A 16,977-nucleotide genomic window follows, 5' to 3' on the forward strand; every position below is an offset into this window, starting at 1 on the left:
GCCCAGGGAAATTGTGGATGTCCCGTCCCTGGAAGTGTTCGAGACTAGGCTGGATGGAGCTTTGAGCAGCCTGGTCTGGTGGGAGGTGTCCCTGCCCATGGCAGGGGGGTTGGAACTAGATGGTCTTCAAGGTCCCTTCCAACCCAAACCATTCTATGATTTTATGATTCTATTTATAACGAAGAAAGCTTAGCTTCGGTACAACTAGTGTTTCTATGTCCTTTGGCATCCTTCGGCAGTCTCATCCTAGGACAAGATTTTGCTTAGATTCAGCTAATAGCACTCCGAGTTTGTACAGCTGACAGACATATTTATTACCAAGAAAACAGCTTCAGTACAACTAGTGCTTCTACACCCTTTGGCATCCTTTTGCGATCTCTTCCTGGGGTGAGATTCTGATTAGACTCCGCTTTGAGGCTGGAGAGGAGAGGTCTGGTGTAGTCGTTACACTGTGTGGCCCTAGATAGCCCGGGAGACATATTCCCCCGTATGAAGATACTCCTCCCGTTCAGAGGGGTGCTCCCTCCATGCTCTCCAGGTACTCCCTGCCCAAACAAAATAAAATTGCTGATGATACTTTCCTTACCTTAAACTGCTTCACGTCAGGAAAGTATTTACTCCAAATGCTGGTTTTTTTGCACATCGTATATCATATGTGGTATGATATCGGCTAGTAAGATCGAGTCCCAAGTAGACGGCATTTTTTTTTGCTGTTAAACGCAGCTACCCACAGTGTATTATGTATTTCATTATTAACATGCAGAGTGCCCATAAAAGACAAAGAATGTAGAGTTCATGCTGATATGCTATTTTTGACTCCTGCTTTGAGACCAAAGAACTGCTGTACAGTGCATATGGACTGTAAAATCACTGCGTGGCTTGGAACATCCTGTCAGGAGACCATATGTGTTACAGCATTTAATACGAGTTTGTTTTCCTCTCCATATGCTTATGTAACTGCTGCTAAGGTCACTAAAAACTTTGCGTATGAGTAGACAACCAGAATACCTGATGATCTCACTTGAGAATTCTCTGCCCTTTTGTTTTTGGTCCTTTAAAACCACTGTTTTTGTGGATGACCTTGGTAAGACCATCGGAAAGCACACGCTCTAGCTGCTGCCCCTGAAAACTTCGCATGCCATGCAAAAAAACCCCGAGTATGCAGTTATGCAATTCCATATTTGTGTAAAAAGAACCAATGTAAATGCACATCCCTATTCATCCCATTTAATGCATTATTCCTGTGGTTGCCACTGGCTGTCATCTCAGTGTTTGGGATGTTTTTTAACTATTATTAATTAACACCACAATGCTTAATATACAAAGAATGGACCACAGTAACCAAACATACTCTGTGATAATGAGATTTATCCTATAGCCTCTTGATTCGCTATTACAGCTCTTGATGAGTTTGGCATCCATGCAATGTTTTAGAAATGAAAGGAAAATTAAACGCTGCACATATTTTGCAGTGAGTCGTAGAACAAGAACTACAGATTTGATCGGCTCATCACTGCAAAATGGCATAAAATATACCTCGGTGTGCATTTACGATACGTGCCCCCAGGCCAGAACTCCCAGGGTTTTGCTCGTTCAGGCAGGGCAATTTTTTTGGTCCCCCCTCGGGCTGGGGACTGCGCAGCGATTCCTGGGCAAGGCGCTGCTGAAACGGAGATGGTAGCTGCCCCGGCTTCCATAAGGAGACAATTCTGCCAAGGATGGCTTATTTTACATCTTGTTGTCCGCTGTATTTTGAGGCTTCCCAGGCCACGGGTAGGAGCTCATGGGCTGCCTTTGAGGGATCTGTGCTGTGGTGAGTAGGAGCACACAGCTCTGTTTTTTTTCTTTCCAGCTCTGCCTGGAAACTTAATTTACTCTATTCACAAGTTCCTATTTTTTTGCCTGGATTCTCCCATTCATAGAACGAGGATAGTCCGTGCTCACCCACATCATGGCAATCTTTCAACGTGTAGTTTATTGGTATTTTTAATCACTGCTTTGTTAGTCTCTGCCGAGTCTTTGAGTTCTCTGCCGAGCCAGCGCTAGAAACTAAGCTCAGGAGGGGAAATGTTGCCCTTGACCTGACGTGCTAAATTTGAAGTTGCCCTTGTTGCTGCCTGAGGGAAATAACATGCATCTGTGGAGCAATTACAGCACGGGGATGAGGTTTGATTTGGGCAGTATTCACCAAGATCACATTGTAGTTCAGGATCTTGCCACTCAGGAGGTTTTGTATTAAAATGACTCATTTTTAATTTGGATAATTTCAACATTCATCCTTGTGGTTAATGACCTAAATCAATCAATTGAATATTTTGCGCTGTATATCAGTTGTTGAAAACATGTCTTTTTGGTTTGGTTTCGTTTTTTTCTTATTAAAATACTGGATTGCTCCTATTCCCACCAAAGTCCACAGGAGTTTTACTGGTTGACTTCAATTAATTCTTAGAATCAGTATTTGTATCGATGGATGAAATTGAAGTCACCAGGTATGAAAATGCATTATTTGCTTGCAAACAACACAACATTAGTGCACAAAAAGCCCACATTTAAAAGAAACCAAATCATTTTGGGGTATCAAGCCTGAAATACTTAGAAACAGTTAAAGGAACTGATAGTTGCAGATACTCTGCAGCTCAAAAAGGCAGTTTTATTTCCCTCAAGCTGAGCAATATCCGGATTTTTTTCCACTCTTTCTGCATATGTTGGAATTCGTTAGTGTTCATGGGACAGAGGGAATGGGGGCACATTGATTTGAAATGTCATCAAATAGCATTTGATCAAACGACCAATGTCTGACTCCATCCTTAAGAGGAGTTTAATGCTCTAAGCTTTAATAGCCAAAGGACACGCTGCTCATACCCATGCCGAATGTGAGCACCATCCCTTAAAACCTAACAGTCAGGAAGTAAATACAGGGCTATAACTCTTTGTAGGGGAAATTAGGCTTTGCTTTCTTATTACGCATCTGATCGTGAAGCCCTTCTGTTCCTCATTTGTCTTCTAAGTGTTTTGTTTTCCTTACTGGCAGAGTAACTGAGGACAGATTATTGTTATGAGAACAAGAGAAAGATGTGCATGTGCATGCTCATTCACACAGCTTTTAGCATTCTACACCAACAATAAATAAAATATATGAAGTCTTTGGAAAGATGCAGGAATAGTTTTACAGCACAGTCAAAACCAAATGGGCGTCTTCTCATTTAAGATGGTTTTGTCAAGGAACGCACAGATGCGCTGAGCGGTAGCTGAAGTCCCACTGGCCGCGACAGGCCCTACCGACATAGTTTGATGTTAAGGAAGCGTTTAATGCAAGAAACCCGAGGAGCCAGCCCAGTGCAGGAGGCATCACGTGCTCTGTGGAGAATACCGTCAGAGGATTCGATAAGCGGAGATCCTGCTGCCTCTAGACGTGCTGGGATGACTCAGATGTGGAATGAAATGAGCCGCTGCCGCATCCGAGACCTAATTTCTCCCAGTAAATGGAACCACGCGAGTCCCTCATATCCTTTAATGCTGTTGTGATGAAGCGCCTCCTCCTGCTTCAGCTGTACCCTCTGGTGCACGTCCCCGGGCTCCGTGTCATGTGTCACAGCAAATGTTTGTCCAGAGCACGAGGGCAGCCCCGCAGACGGTGTAAATCAGCAGAGCTCAGCCTTAGCCTTGCATATGATATCCGGGATGCCCATATAGGTGCCCTGCTGCTAAATGCTTTTCCCCTCCTTCTCACGCTTGTTTTATACACAGGCAGGATGTAAATGTCGGGGTTTTACAGCAATCAGATAACTCCCTCATTTCTTTTGCTTCACAACTTTCTACCATAGCAATTCTATCACAAGGGCCCTAAAAAGACCATATGGGCAGTAATCATTCCTTATGTGTCGCGCGTACAGAAGAACATGTGTTCTTATCGGCTCACGCAATAGCAGATCATGCAGAAATGATTTTTTTAAAATTACCACTATTTTCCCTGCAGTAACAGCAATACAACAATGAGTAACAACCCTTGGACGGTTTCTGTCTATTTTACAGTACAAGGATCTTTTCCCCTTTTTGGTCACAAGAAAAAATAATAAAGGCATTAAAATGTACGTTTCTTTTCAGAAAGTGTTGTATTGATTTTATGTAACATCTGAATGCTTTGTGTTGTAGATTACATATAACCATATAATTTGTCTGTAACAAGAAATAGACCAAAAGACTTGCTCAGTGAATTGTACAAATGAGCCTTTCCTCATCAGTGATCCAAGGCATAATAAAATACCCTGCTTTTTTAGTCCCCTCTGAGAGGTGAAAAAGCTCGCTTACAGAAGCAAGTATATTCCATTGAAAGAAATGGTGATTAATCATAGATTGAAAAGGAAAAATCCGGTTTGGATCTGTGCCTTCATCCCAGGAGCATTCAGTCCCATCTCTAGTCTGGAGGGAATAAGGGGTTTTTTTGATTAACAACCACAAAAATGTAACTTTTACAGAACAAAGCTAGCAGCAGCCAATGCTGCCATTACTCCACCCCTCTCGAAGGACAAAGAGCTAATAAACAGGTTGTTTGGATATTTTCTAATAGCTGAAAATAGAAGGCATGGCCAATAAAAGCAAGCTGTAACTCAAAAAATTCTTCGCCAAAGTAGTCAGGTCTTGCAGTAAAAGGGAAGAGGTGCTGGTCTAGAAACAGAGAGATGGCAAATTTAGTATTTCCGAAACCTTTCTGACTGAGAAACGAGGTACATAACATTGCCAGCTCTACCAAGCCCCCAGACACGTGTTTCATAAAAGACCTGTCTGGGGACCAAACAATCTTTTAGGAAGGAAAAAAAGAGGAAGGAAAAAAAGCAGAAGTTACACCAGGTCCACGTGGACAACTTAGTGGGCTCTCCTCTGGAGGACCGGTGCCACAGAAGCACTGACTATGCATAGCGTAGGAGCCCCAAATCCTGACCCAAATTGGCAGGCAGCTCTGGGGTCGTTATGTCCCTTGCATAACTGCCCCAGTACCAGCAGGCAGCTCGTAACCACCCTGCCACTGGTTTCCAATCAAATCCAGTGTCTTCATGAAATATGCAAGGAACGACATTTTCTGCTAAGGGAATATGCAGATTTTCAGCTTATTTAGAGAAGTATGGCATTTAAAGAAGGCCAAGGGGATCACACTCCTCCATCCGCTGATTTTGTGCCTTTTCTTTCACATTCTCTGGGCAAAGTCAAGAAGAAAAGCCTGTGATGATTTCTTTCCCCAAAGCTGAGGAGGGTTTTGACCCCAGAACTGCTATCTGCCACCGTAGGGTATCATCAAGCGTCTCTCCCAGTAACAGCAGGGGCCACAGTGGTCTGGGGACACTGCAGAGCTGGACTGGCTGGCTTCAGAGGGGCTCGTAGCCTCAGACAAAACCTGCTCTGGGTGCAATAAATGGAAACTTGAGGGGGGTTCTGAACAGGTTCAGCTTGCTTCCCTTTCTGTTGGCTGCTCTGCCCTGCAGACAGGCCTGTAATGGAGCAGCAGTACGGTGGACCGTTAAATTCTCTCATAGCCTAAATCTTGTTAAATTCAGGACGAAAAGCCTTTTACAATGAGTCCCAAGTGGATTGGGGGCCTCCTTCCATTGGTCTCCACACAGGCTCAGTGTCTGACGTGCTTCTGCATCTTTGGCATTCCCACTCTCCGCATTTGCCTTCAGACCAGCAAATCCCCCTCTAAACTCTTATTGACCTAAAGGACCCTAGGTTTTAAAAAAATGGCATTTTCAGACACTTAGAGTTATTTTGCCATAATCAAAAAGACTCATATCTCTGTATATCAGTTATGATTTATGAGTCAACCTGACACAGCTCAAAATGCTAAAAGAGACATGGCAGGCACTTACAAAGCAACGCAGCAACGCAACAGTGACAGCCAAAAAGGCAGGATTGCATCCACAGTCCAAGGCTCAGGTGCAAACTCTCGGTGTTGTATAGAATTTTTATTTTTGCAGAGCTTTCGAAGGTCTGTTGGAAAGAACTATAAAGTGAGAGCTGTATTTATTTGATGTTTAATTCATGAGAAATAGTATCTGTTGCTGTAGGAGCACGTGTGTTCAAAGTAGTTTCTGCCTTTGGCTCTTCCCTGGCCTCCCCCTTGGCTGTAGGATTTTCAGGGGGGACCTGGTGGGGGTCCGGGATCGGCAGCTTTGGCCGTTGCAGGCAGGAAGGAGCAAAGTGCAGGAGCAGAGGTGTTTTCCCCAGCAACAACCTGCTGCAAGCCCCGAGCAGGTCATATCCGGGAAGCGATGGCCTGATCTTCTCCCACTGCCCTGATGGCCAAGCCATCACAGTAAGGAGGAGGCGAGGTAAGGAGGTCTTAAACTAATTATGGCTAATAGATGTCAAAATTAACAGCCTGAGTTACACGCAGAGGTAACTGAGAGGTCACTGGAGATCACCCAGCATTGCTATTTCAGAATGCCCTTGGGGCGTGCTGCAGTAACCCAAGCTAGATTGAGCAGAGCCTGGTTCACTGTATCAACATCTGGGTCAGGAGCAGAAGGAAATCCCCTCTGAGCGAGCATCAGCACTGAAAAAAGCATCACTGCTTCGGGTGCTTTGGCTGTTCATCAGCTGCGGAGGATCCAGTGCCCTTTCTAAATTCTGACCCTGTTTTACATAATTTAGGCAGTGCTCCATGATACAGCCACCATTTATCCGTTGACTGAGAGTAGCTTCTCAGGGGCCCGCAGTTCTTTACTACCCTATCGTGGTTTAAACCCAGCCGGTAACCTTTAGGGCAATGGAGCTGGTGAGTGGTCTGGAGAATAGGTCTTACAAAGAGTGGCTGAGGGAGCTGGGATTGTTTAGCCCAGAGAAAAGGAGGCTGAGAGGAGACCTTATCACCCTCCACGACTACCTGAAAGGAGGTTGTAGCCAGGTGAGGGGGTCGGTCTCTTCTCCCAAGTAGCAGGCGATAAGACAAGAGGAAACGGCCCCAAGTTGCACCAGGGCAGGTTTAGATTAGATATTGGGAAAAATGTTTACACTGAAGGAGTTATTGAGCATTGGAACAGGCTGCCCAGGGAAGTGGTTGAGTCACCATCCCTGGAGGTATTTAAAACACAGGTAAACGTAGTGCTTAGGGACATGGTTTAGTGATGTTTTTTGTCAACAGTTAGGTTGATCGTTGGACCAGATGATCTGAAAGGTCCCTTCCAACCTAGGCAATTCTATGATTCTAATCAAGCACCACACGGCCACTCGCTCACTCCCCCCACGGTGGAATGGGGGACAGAATCAGAAGAGCAAAAGTGAGAAAACTCATGGGTTTAATAGGTAAAGCTATTGGGGGGGCCCATGGGGCAGGCTCGGTGCAGAGCACCGCTCGTGGTCGGGACCAGAGGGGTGGACAGATGCGGCGCTGCTTCTCCCCCGTTGTGTACCGTGTGATCGTGGGGCACCTGGTGCTAAGTCATTTCTAGATGACCTGATTCTGGGCCAGGGTTTCGTACGTAGCAAAGCAGCTCCTTCGCTGCGATCTATTGAGAATCACCCTCGACACAAGCTGTTGTAAAGCAAAAGCCATGCACGCAAGCAAAGTAAAATAAAGAGGTCATTCACTACTTCCCCTCGGCAGGCAGGTGTTTTGCCATCTCCAGGAAAGCAGGGCTCCATCATCCATAATGGTTACTTGGGAAGACAAATGCCATAACTCCGGATGTCCCCCCTTCCTTCTTCTTCCCCCAGCTTTATACACTGATCATGACATCATATGGTATGGAATATCCCTTCGATCAGTTGGGGTCAGCTGTCTCAGCTGTGTCCCCTCCCAACTTCTTGTGCCCCCCCGAGCCTGCTCGCAGGTGGGGTGAGGTGAGGAGCAGAAAAGGCCTTGACTCTGTGCAAGAACTGCTGAGCAATAATGAAAACATCTCTATATTATCAACTCTGTTTTCAGCACAAATGCAAAACCTAGCCCCATGCTAGCTACTATGAAGACAATTAACTCCATCCCAGCCAAAACCAGCACGTACTCCCAAATGCCCTTGTGTGGTGAGCAGAGAAGGTGGCCTTGCAGGGTCACTCCAAGACCAGGGCGGGCCTTGAGGTGCTCCAGGGTCGGTTGTCTCCAGACTGCACTGGAAGAAATGATTGATCTGTTGGGATAATGCAAATCTCGGAGCCACACTGAGCTTTCACGCATGAAGCTCCACCAGGGTACACCCACTTCTGTCAGCAGAGTCTCAGGCAGGCTGTGGAGATGCCAAACAACACATAGCCTGCTACCATATGGATTTTTTCTGTATCTGACATGGCAGAGCTAAAGGGATGGATCTGGCTCTAGTATTAGTGCTTTTTTCCTCTGTTCTTTATGCAGCACGTATACAGTATTTTGGTCTCTGGTGGGTCTAAATCCAGGTTTCACCTCAGAGTCTGCTTCAAATTAAATTAGTAACGCCTCAGAGCTGTTACTGTACAAATAGCTGCCATGTGAGCTGTATCCAGTGCTGTCTTTATTAGCCTCTATTCTAGCTCGCTGCACAGGGGAAACTGGCTTGTCCACAGCACCATCCTCACAAGAGAGCACCCATGGTTAGCCCTTTCACCCTCCATGCCTCTCCATCCAAGTGTACAGCATTGCCAGCTTCCTTCTCTGGATGCTCTGAGAGATTTCCTGAATATCTCGGCTAAAGATCCTATCTACGAAGCAAAACCTGCATCTATACTTCATGTTGCATGACTCCATCTCCTGGCAACCAGGGGTAAGTAAAGCCAGCTGCTATTTGGGAGTCTCGGGATCATTCTTGGGCTTTTCCTGTTACACAGAGCGTGTGTGTCCCCTGGCTGTGCTGGTGACATCCTGGGGACGTACGTGGGAGCTCCCCCCAGGGCTTGGATGCCTCCAGTGTGAGACCCTCCCATGGTCAGGCCAGCCTGACATGGCCAAACCTCTCTCTATTACAACTGCTGTACACAATTTAGGGGTATTTCTAATGCCACCACCATGTATTAAAGGTGCTTGTGACACGCAAGGCTTGAGCGTGGAGTACGTAGTCTAATTCCAGCATTTAGTCTCTCCTTGCCCCTGTTTCCCTCAGTAAAATGGGGAGACAGTCCTTCCCTGCTTCGCAGCACTCTAATATGGTACCAGTGCGAGCCATAAAAACACCCAGAAGTTCTCTTTCCATCCTCTCAAATAAAGATTTTATTCATTTTGGAGAAGAACATCTTATAAGACTTTAAAATACAAGTAAGAGAAACAAATATTGATAATCATAAAAATAGAAAAGCGATGGAGAAGAGTTAACTTATGCAGCAGTTCACTACAGCCATGTGAAAGGCTCCTAGAAACGGAAAAATTCCCCCTTCACAGTGGTGACTCTTGCCCTTTAAAAAACAGCCAGATGAGACTCTTTCTACCCACAGGGCTCTCCTGCAGTGACAGCTACATTAACCTTTGCTGACAAGCACTTCTCTTTGCTTGTAAAATCAGCTTAGCGAGGGAAAAATTCTTCCAGACTTTAAAACGGTTACTATCAAACGGAGATACGCTCCACGCAAAACAAAACAGCCTTGTGCCTTACAATTACTCACGTGTTGTTAGCGCTGCTCGGAGCTCACGGGATGGGCTGATACAGGATGGTGTCTGGGCATCTGTCTGCTTCGGCTAATGCCGCAGAATGGGTGTGGACGTAGGAAAGGACACTGGGTTTTTTGCTGGATTTCTCTCCCTGGGCATTTTTCCGTGCTTACCACCACATTGTCTGTGCAATGAGCAACACAGCAGAGGAGCAGTAATATATGCTTGGATTATTCGTCTGCTGCTATTAGAGCCATGCTTCAAAATCGCAGATAAAGCCAGCACGCTCCCTCTTGCACGCAGGCACATGAACGCACGCTGCCTTCCTGTCGTCCCATTTCCCCCTATTAATTTCACATCCTTCTGGCTTGTACGTCCGAGCTGCCCTTTATATGTGAGAGACTCCTCCCGTGCAAAGAGAATTCTTCTGGGCTTGGGCGAGAGGACGCTCTGCCAGTCTCCTCCCGTCCTGTCGCAGTACTGAGCCCCCAAAACTGGGTCCCACAAGCTCTGCCACCTTGGCAGAGTCAAGCTTTTAGATCACCTGGGGCCATTTCAAAGACCTTGTAGCCCCGTGGATTGAATTTAAACCATGCGGCAGATACAACTTTGATGCAGTCAGTAATTCCATCATATTTCTATGACACTTATAATTGCTGACCAGAAACCTCCAGGACTAGGACCTTGGCATAAAATGCAAGTCACTCTTCCAACCTGCTCCACCCCTGTCAAAAACCTGTCATGTCCAGGAGACTAGATCTCAACAGGGTACAGGAATCCAGTGTACCACTGAAAAGATAAAAAATGCTTAGGATAGGATAGGATAGGATAGGATAGGATAGGATAGGATAGGATAGGATAGGATAGGATAGGATAGGATAGGATAGGATAGGATGGAGTGGGGTAGGATACGATAGCATAGAATAGGGTAGCATAGAATGGAATGGAATAGGGAAGGGAAGGGAAGGGAAGGGAAGGGAAGGGAAGGGAAGGGAAGGGAAGGGAAGGGAAGGGAAGGGAAGGGAAGGGAAGGGAAGGGAAGGGAAGAGAAAAGAGAAGAGAAGAGAAGAGAAGAGAAGAGAAGAGAAGAGAAGAGAAGAGAAAAGAGAAATTAAAAATGCATTAAAATGCTTAAAATTACCTTTTTGAGTAATTGGCTAATTTTGCGTGTAAATACAATACATTGTTATACCATCTTTCCTTGAAGGCTCCACTGGCAATCCATGACATTTATTGCAAAACTCCTACTGAGCTCAAAGATGCAAACCTGGCTTCCAGACCTGCCTTTTCGCCGTATTTGGTGGGACTGGAATTGCCCGAGTCAAATAAATGACTGTTAAAACATTAAAGTAAAATATTAAATTGTGTATTAGAAAGGAGGAACCTTCCACTGTAAAAGCAATGGGAAGTGACTTAGCTGCAAGCACAGATGCAAATCAACTGAAGTTACTTTTCTAATAGCTTCCAAATTAAATTGCTCTTATTATTTGCATTATTCTAGGACGTTGGACTCATAGTCATCTTTGTAGAGAAGCAAAGTTAACTGGCAAATCAGGCAAAGAATGCTGAATTTCTAAGAAGCTCATTGTGTGTGCTTAGCGTTAACAAGTGAAATTTTGGAGCTGACCTGCTCTGGTCTTCTACATGATAAAATTTAATTGCATAGCACAGTTCATTAGGAAAAAGGACCATGAACTCTTGCTGAAACTAAACCAGGTGTCTTGTGAAGTAGATTTATGAAAATTTGTATCATGGTGCTTAGAGGGAAAATGATTTTCTGTCTCCTGTGCAGCCACATGAAGGACTGCCAACATCTTGTTTAACACAGGTGTAATTCTATTATTTTGACGCTGAACAAAACACCAAATCCAAAATAAATACAGCTGTGAGAATTCAGACCCGTGTTCCGTTGATGACAGAGGCACAATCTTCACCCATGTAAGTCAATGGCAGCACTGGCTTCATTAGGGCCAGGATTGCAGCCAGGGTATTTTGTCCTCCGAGCTTGCAAGTGATAAAGTTTAAAATAACCCAGTAAAAAAGGAAAAGACGGTGGATAATGCAGCCAAGGGTGCACCACTCAAATGGAGTTTACAGCGGTACGCTACAGACAGCTCACAGGCTGAAGCTCCTGTCTCCAAAGGACAGCACAGTCGTTTGGATGGTGAGTTCCTTGGGACTGAAAGCAACTTGTTGGGTGTCATCTCAACATGAGGAGGAACTTCTTTACTTTGAGGGTGGCAGAGCACTGGCACGGGCTGCCCAGAGAGGTGGTGGAGTCTCCGTCTCTGGAGACATTCAAAACCCGCCTGGATGCGTTCCTGTGCAACCTGCTCTGGGTGACCCTGCTCTGGCAGGGGGGTTGGACTAGATGATCTCCAGAGGGCCCTTCCAACCCCTATCACTCTGTGATTCTGTGACTCTGTGGGTGCTCGTTCAGCACGCAGCAGAGCTGGCCCCAGTCCCCAGGGATGGATCCCAGGTGCTAGTGCAATGCCTCCAAATATTAAAGCTAATTGCAGCGTATGGGAAGGAATTTATGAAAGAGAAGATTAAAGAAGGTATAAACTAGGATTTAGGAAGAGTTTTTACAACGTATGTGCAGTGATGAGCAGCATTTAAAGGAAATGAATGACGGAGCTGATGGACCCCTAGAAAGCATCACAGGAACATCGGCCATTCACGCAGGTGGGGGCCCGTGGGCTCAGGAGAAAATGCTGTCAGTGCTGCAGGCTGGTGGTACAAGCAAGCCCAGAGCTGCCTGCCCGGCCTGACCAGCAGCTCTGCTGATTTATCTGCCAGACATGGGATTCAGAAGTAATCTTGCTTGTCCCTGGGTCAGCAGACACTGGGAGGAGTGGGAAATAACCCTTCCCAGAGCGGTCAAGGCTGAGTCTGCAGAAAGGACCATTGAGGAAGATAATGGCTTTTTAAAAGTGATCAGCAGAAGCTGAGAAAAAAGCACTAATTCAACAAACAGGGTCGAGGTGCAGGTCCTGCATGACTGCATGGCACATCACTCCTCAGCTGCCACCATAAGTGGTCTCCCTGGCTGCCACCAGCCCGTGGGTGATGAAGAGGGCAGAGGGACTCAGCCTACAGCCCCAGGCTCCTCCATCCACTGGTCCTACCAGCTGGGGGACAGCTGTCCCCTTGCACTTTGCTGGGACACTTTGCAGTGCTGCAGACTTTGGGTGTATCAGTACAAGCCAGCTCAGATCTGGCTAGTATTGCTAGCTCCAGCTTGCCATTAGCCAAGCCAGAGCCAGGTTTGCTCCAAGAAGACTTGGGCATCTGTGCTGTGCTTGGCAGCTCTGCGTTATCCATCTTTTTTCCTTTTCCCTGGCATCCCAGCCCCACATGAGCCCAAATGCTGAAGATCCGGCTGCAGAGGCCATGGAGAAAAGTACTGATGCGCTGCTGCCACCAGCGGGCAGCCTGACCTCTCCTGCATCAATTTGCAGGCCAAAGATGTTGGGAGGAATGTCACTGACAAGATTATAGACCCCTGTTTTAGGATACGGACTATTTACAGATGTGAATCCAAATGATTCCAGTTAATGGAACTAATGAGACCTTAAACTTGTGCAAGTCTTTTTTTTTTTTCCTGGTATCCCTGCCCATTTAGCAACCCAGCACTAACAACAGGGCTAGTGGTGGCCAGCTACAGCTTCTAAGACTTCTTCCTAAACACTGCATCCCTTTACTAGGAAAAGAGATCATTTAAAAGGCATATACCACTCATGTCCCTCCTGGTTACCCATCCGCTTCTCTCAACCACAGAATCACAGAATGGTAGGGTTGGAAGGAACCTTTGGAGATCATCTAGTCCAGCCCCCCTGCCAGAGCAGGGTCACCCAGAGCAGGTTGCACAGGAACGCGTCCAGGAGGGTTTTGAATGTCTCCAGAGATGGAGACTCCACCACCTCTCTGGGCAGCCTGTGCCAGGGCTCTGCCACCCTCAAAGTAAAGAAGTTCCTCCTCATGTTTAGATGGAACTTCCTATGCTTAAGTTTGTGCCCATTACCTCTTGTCCTGTCACCGGGCACCACTGAAAAGAGCCTGGCCCCATCCTCCTGACACCCACCCTTTAAGTATTTATAAGCATGGATAAGATCCCCCCTCAGTTGTCTTTTTTCCAGACTGAAGAGACCCAAATCCTTCAGCTTTTCTTCATAAGAGAGGTGTTCCAGTCCCCTCATCATCTTTGTAGCCCTTTGCTGTCCCCTCTCCAGCAGTTCCCTGTCCTTCTTGAACCGGGGGAGCCCAGAACTGGACACAGTACCAGGGCAGAGTAGAGGGGGAGGATGACCTCCCTCGACCTGCTGGCCACACTCTTCTTGATGCACCCCAGGATGCCATTGGCCTTTTTGGCCACAAGGGCACGTTGCTGGCTCATGGTCATCCTGTTGTCTGCCAGGACTCCCAGGTCTTTTTCGACAGAGCTGCTCTCCAGCAAGTAAATCCTAAGATAAATATCAGCTGTTCTGCTCCCAGAGGTTCCCAAGGCTCTTGGCCCCGCTGTGCCTGTCCTGCTCCGACTCCAGCACCTTCTGGCTGGAGCCTGGTTTTATTTTACACCTTGTTAAATTTTTAGCCTTTTTTTTTTTTTTTTTGTTCAGCACCAACAGATAAATCTGATAATTGGCTCAGACGGCAATTACTTTGGGGATGTTTTTTTTTATTTGATTTCAGTTGGTTTGTACCTAAATTGCTATGAATAATAAAACACCAGTTCAATTTCTCAGCTTTAACAGACGCAGCCGGCTGCTGCGTTTACTTCACAGTTTCAGCTAGAAATAAAACTAATCAAAGCATGTAAAGAAACCGTGGTGTCAGAGCAGTTCAGGAAAGGGTCACTAATAATCTAAAACGGTGGTCAGATTGTCTGGATTTTAAAGTCTGAAAGAGACATGGGAGGGGGAGGCTATTTTTTTCTACACTTAAACACTTAAATTCACACGAGAAACGTTGCCGGGTTAATTTCTGCAACTCTTGTGGCCTAGACTAGCCACAGTTTCTGGAAACAAACTAACAAAGCCTCAGCGGGTATTTGGGAAGCAGGGTGATTATTATTCCAATCTGATCCAAGATCTAAAAGAATTTCTAATTTATCATATCAAGGTTTTCTGATGAGTAGTCATGAGGGAGATTTCAAAGGTCAGGAGAAATGAAATGCAGATTTAAATTCAAATTAATCAGAGGCAGACTCCAGACTGGCTTACACTTACGTGGGTAAACATTCACCGTGGGCTATATATATCACTCCAAAACGTGGAAATATAATCTTGAACGGAATTTCAGAGCAGTGAAAGAAATGTAAACCATAGGAGAAAAAAAAAGCTGTGATTGTGGATGAAAACCAACAGTGGCTACTGGGGAGCAACGGGGCAGGGGAAACGGGTGGACGTGAACTCTGAGAGCAGCCGGCCAAGCCATACCACACAGCGGGGCAATCTGGAAGCTGCACTAATTGATGCCATCTTTAGCCTCCGGACAGTTTTCCTCTGACTTGCTCCTTTTCCGGGATTTGCCCCTCCCGCAGCGTGGGGAGGGATCCCCAAGGACCTGTCGCCAGGGCCTCAGGGATGGCTGTGCCGTGGCACAGGGACCATAATGCTGCCCAAGTCTGAGGCTTAGCGATTTTACACGTGAGCTACAGAAAGTTTGGAAAGTTTTGGTGAAAAGTTTGTCAAGCATATAGAAGCTCTGGTAGATGTGTTTGCTTTATTTAATCCATATGTTTGCCCATTAAATAATTCAGAAGATGTTATATTAAACAGACTTCAGAGAAAACTGATGGAAGTGCATTTGCTGAAGCAAGAGCTTGTATAATGAGACATTCCATAAAAGAAGCTGGACTTTTAAAGTCAGAACGGATTAAGGGCATGAATTCATGTGTCCCATGAGAACTTATTACTTACAAACTGGAAGGACATTCAGAGACCTTCAGAAAGAAGCAGCTCTCACGCTTGAGTTTAATTTTAATATCATTGCAGTTGTAAATAAATTGTTCTAATACTTGTTTCTTTGTAACTGAGTAAGAATTTTATCTGATCACCCAATTAGCAGTATGGAGATTTTGTAAAGAATGAGGAATTTATTAGGGATTATTTTACACACCACTGAAAACAAAATAAATCTGTAGCTACAAAAATCATACCTTTCTTTTAGGACTACAAAAAAAAGATAATTTCAGTTATAACAAGTAAATCGCTTTGAAAAAAAACCAAATATATTTTTCCCTATCTGCGCTGTTGGTATAACATAATCAGCTTGGACACTGATAACAACCTCATTGGGTTCATGGCTGATTTCACATTCTCATACAGTAATAATCATATTATGATCTCTCTAATGACAGCGTTGCCAAGGCTGCGGGAAAATGATAGTTTGCCTTAAAGTAATACCTTCAGTAGTGTGTAAAAGAAAGAAACCCAAACGGGAATGTTTCCCAATAGTCCCCAGCTGCAGGTGAGGGTTTTGTTCCCTGAACCTGGCATTCCCCAAACCTGGAGGACCAGGGTGATGGGGATGGGGGCGTGGGGGCCTCATGTCCTTTAAGATATTATTTTTTTCAGAGCCTATTTTGCAAAGCCAGCTTCAGTGTGCCTCTTTTCCTTATGCCTCGGGGAACACAGACCCGCTCCTCTCACAGACTCATAGAGTCATTTATGGAAAAGACCTTTACGATCGAGTCCAACCGTAAAGATCATCGAGTCCATCCTGCTCCGTTTCCCTTTTCCCTTCATTTTCACTTCAACTTTCCTTTGGCCATCCTGGTTACAGGGGAGTCACCTTCCTTAGCAGTGATTAAGTGTAGTCAGTGACTTAACAACAAGAGTCCTGCTCTTAGCTCCCGCTAATGGAACAAAAAAGAAGAGCTGTGTAGATGATGTATAAATGGCCACCCTTTATCTTTCTATAGCAGAAATAACATCTCCTCCTGCTTTCTAGAAAAAGTTTGTTTTAGAAGTGCTTTTGAGCAGTTCAGCATTATTCCTGCATTGGACATGAGCTGTGACAGGCGTGTGTAGAGTGTGATGGCTGCCCCTGTATGATGGACACCTTTTGCCCAGCTCAGGGGGAGCAGGCTTTTCAATATCACCCATCAGCCATGCCTGCTGCCAGACAGACGCTTCCCTCCACTTCTTCAGCGAGGTTTGACCACTCGTACCTGGTAGGTGGAAGATGACAACCGATCTGAGGCCCAGATCGCATTTAGGAGTTCCGCTAATGAAGTAACACGGGGACAGGCAAGAACTTTCATTAGTTGTCCAGTTTTCTTCAGTTGTCCAGTTTGTTTTCTGCAGCAACTGGTCTGTGTTAGGTTCATAGCCCAAGTTATACAAGACTGTAAGACAGGGTCTGAGAGGGGAAATATTAAGCTCTCTTAGGCACCAGGTTGCCCTCTCATTGTAATTTTAGTATTAAAT

Source organism: Larus michahellis, chromosome 4 (genome assembly GCF_964199755.1).
Source record: "Larus michahellis chromosome 4, bLarMic1.1, whole genome shotgun sequence".
Taxonomy (NCBI): Eukaryota; Metazoa; Chordata; class Aves; order Charadriiformes; family Laridae; genus Larus; species Larus michahellis.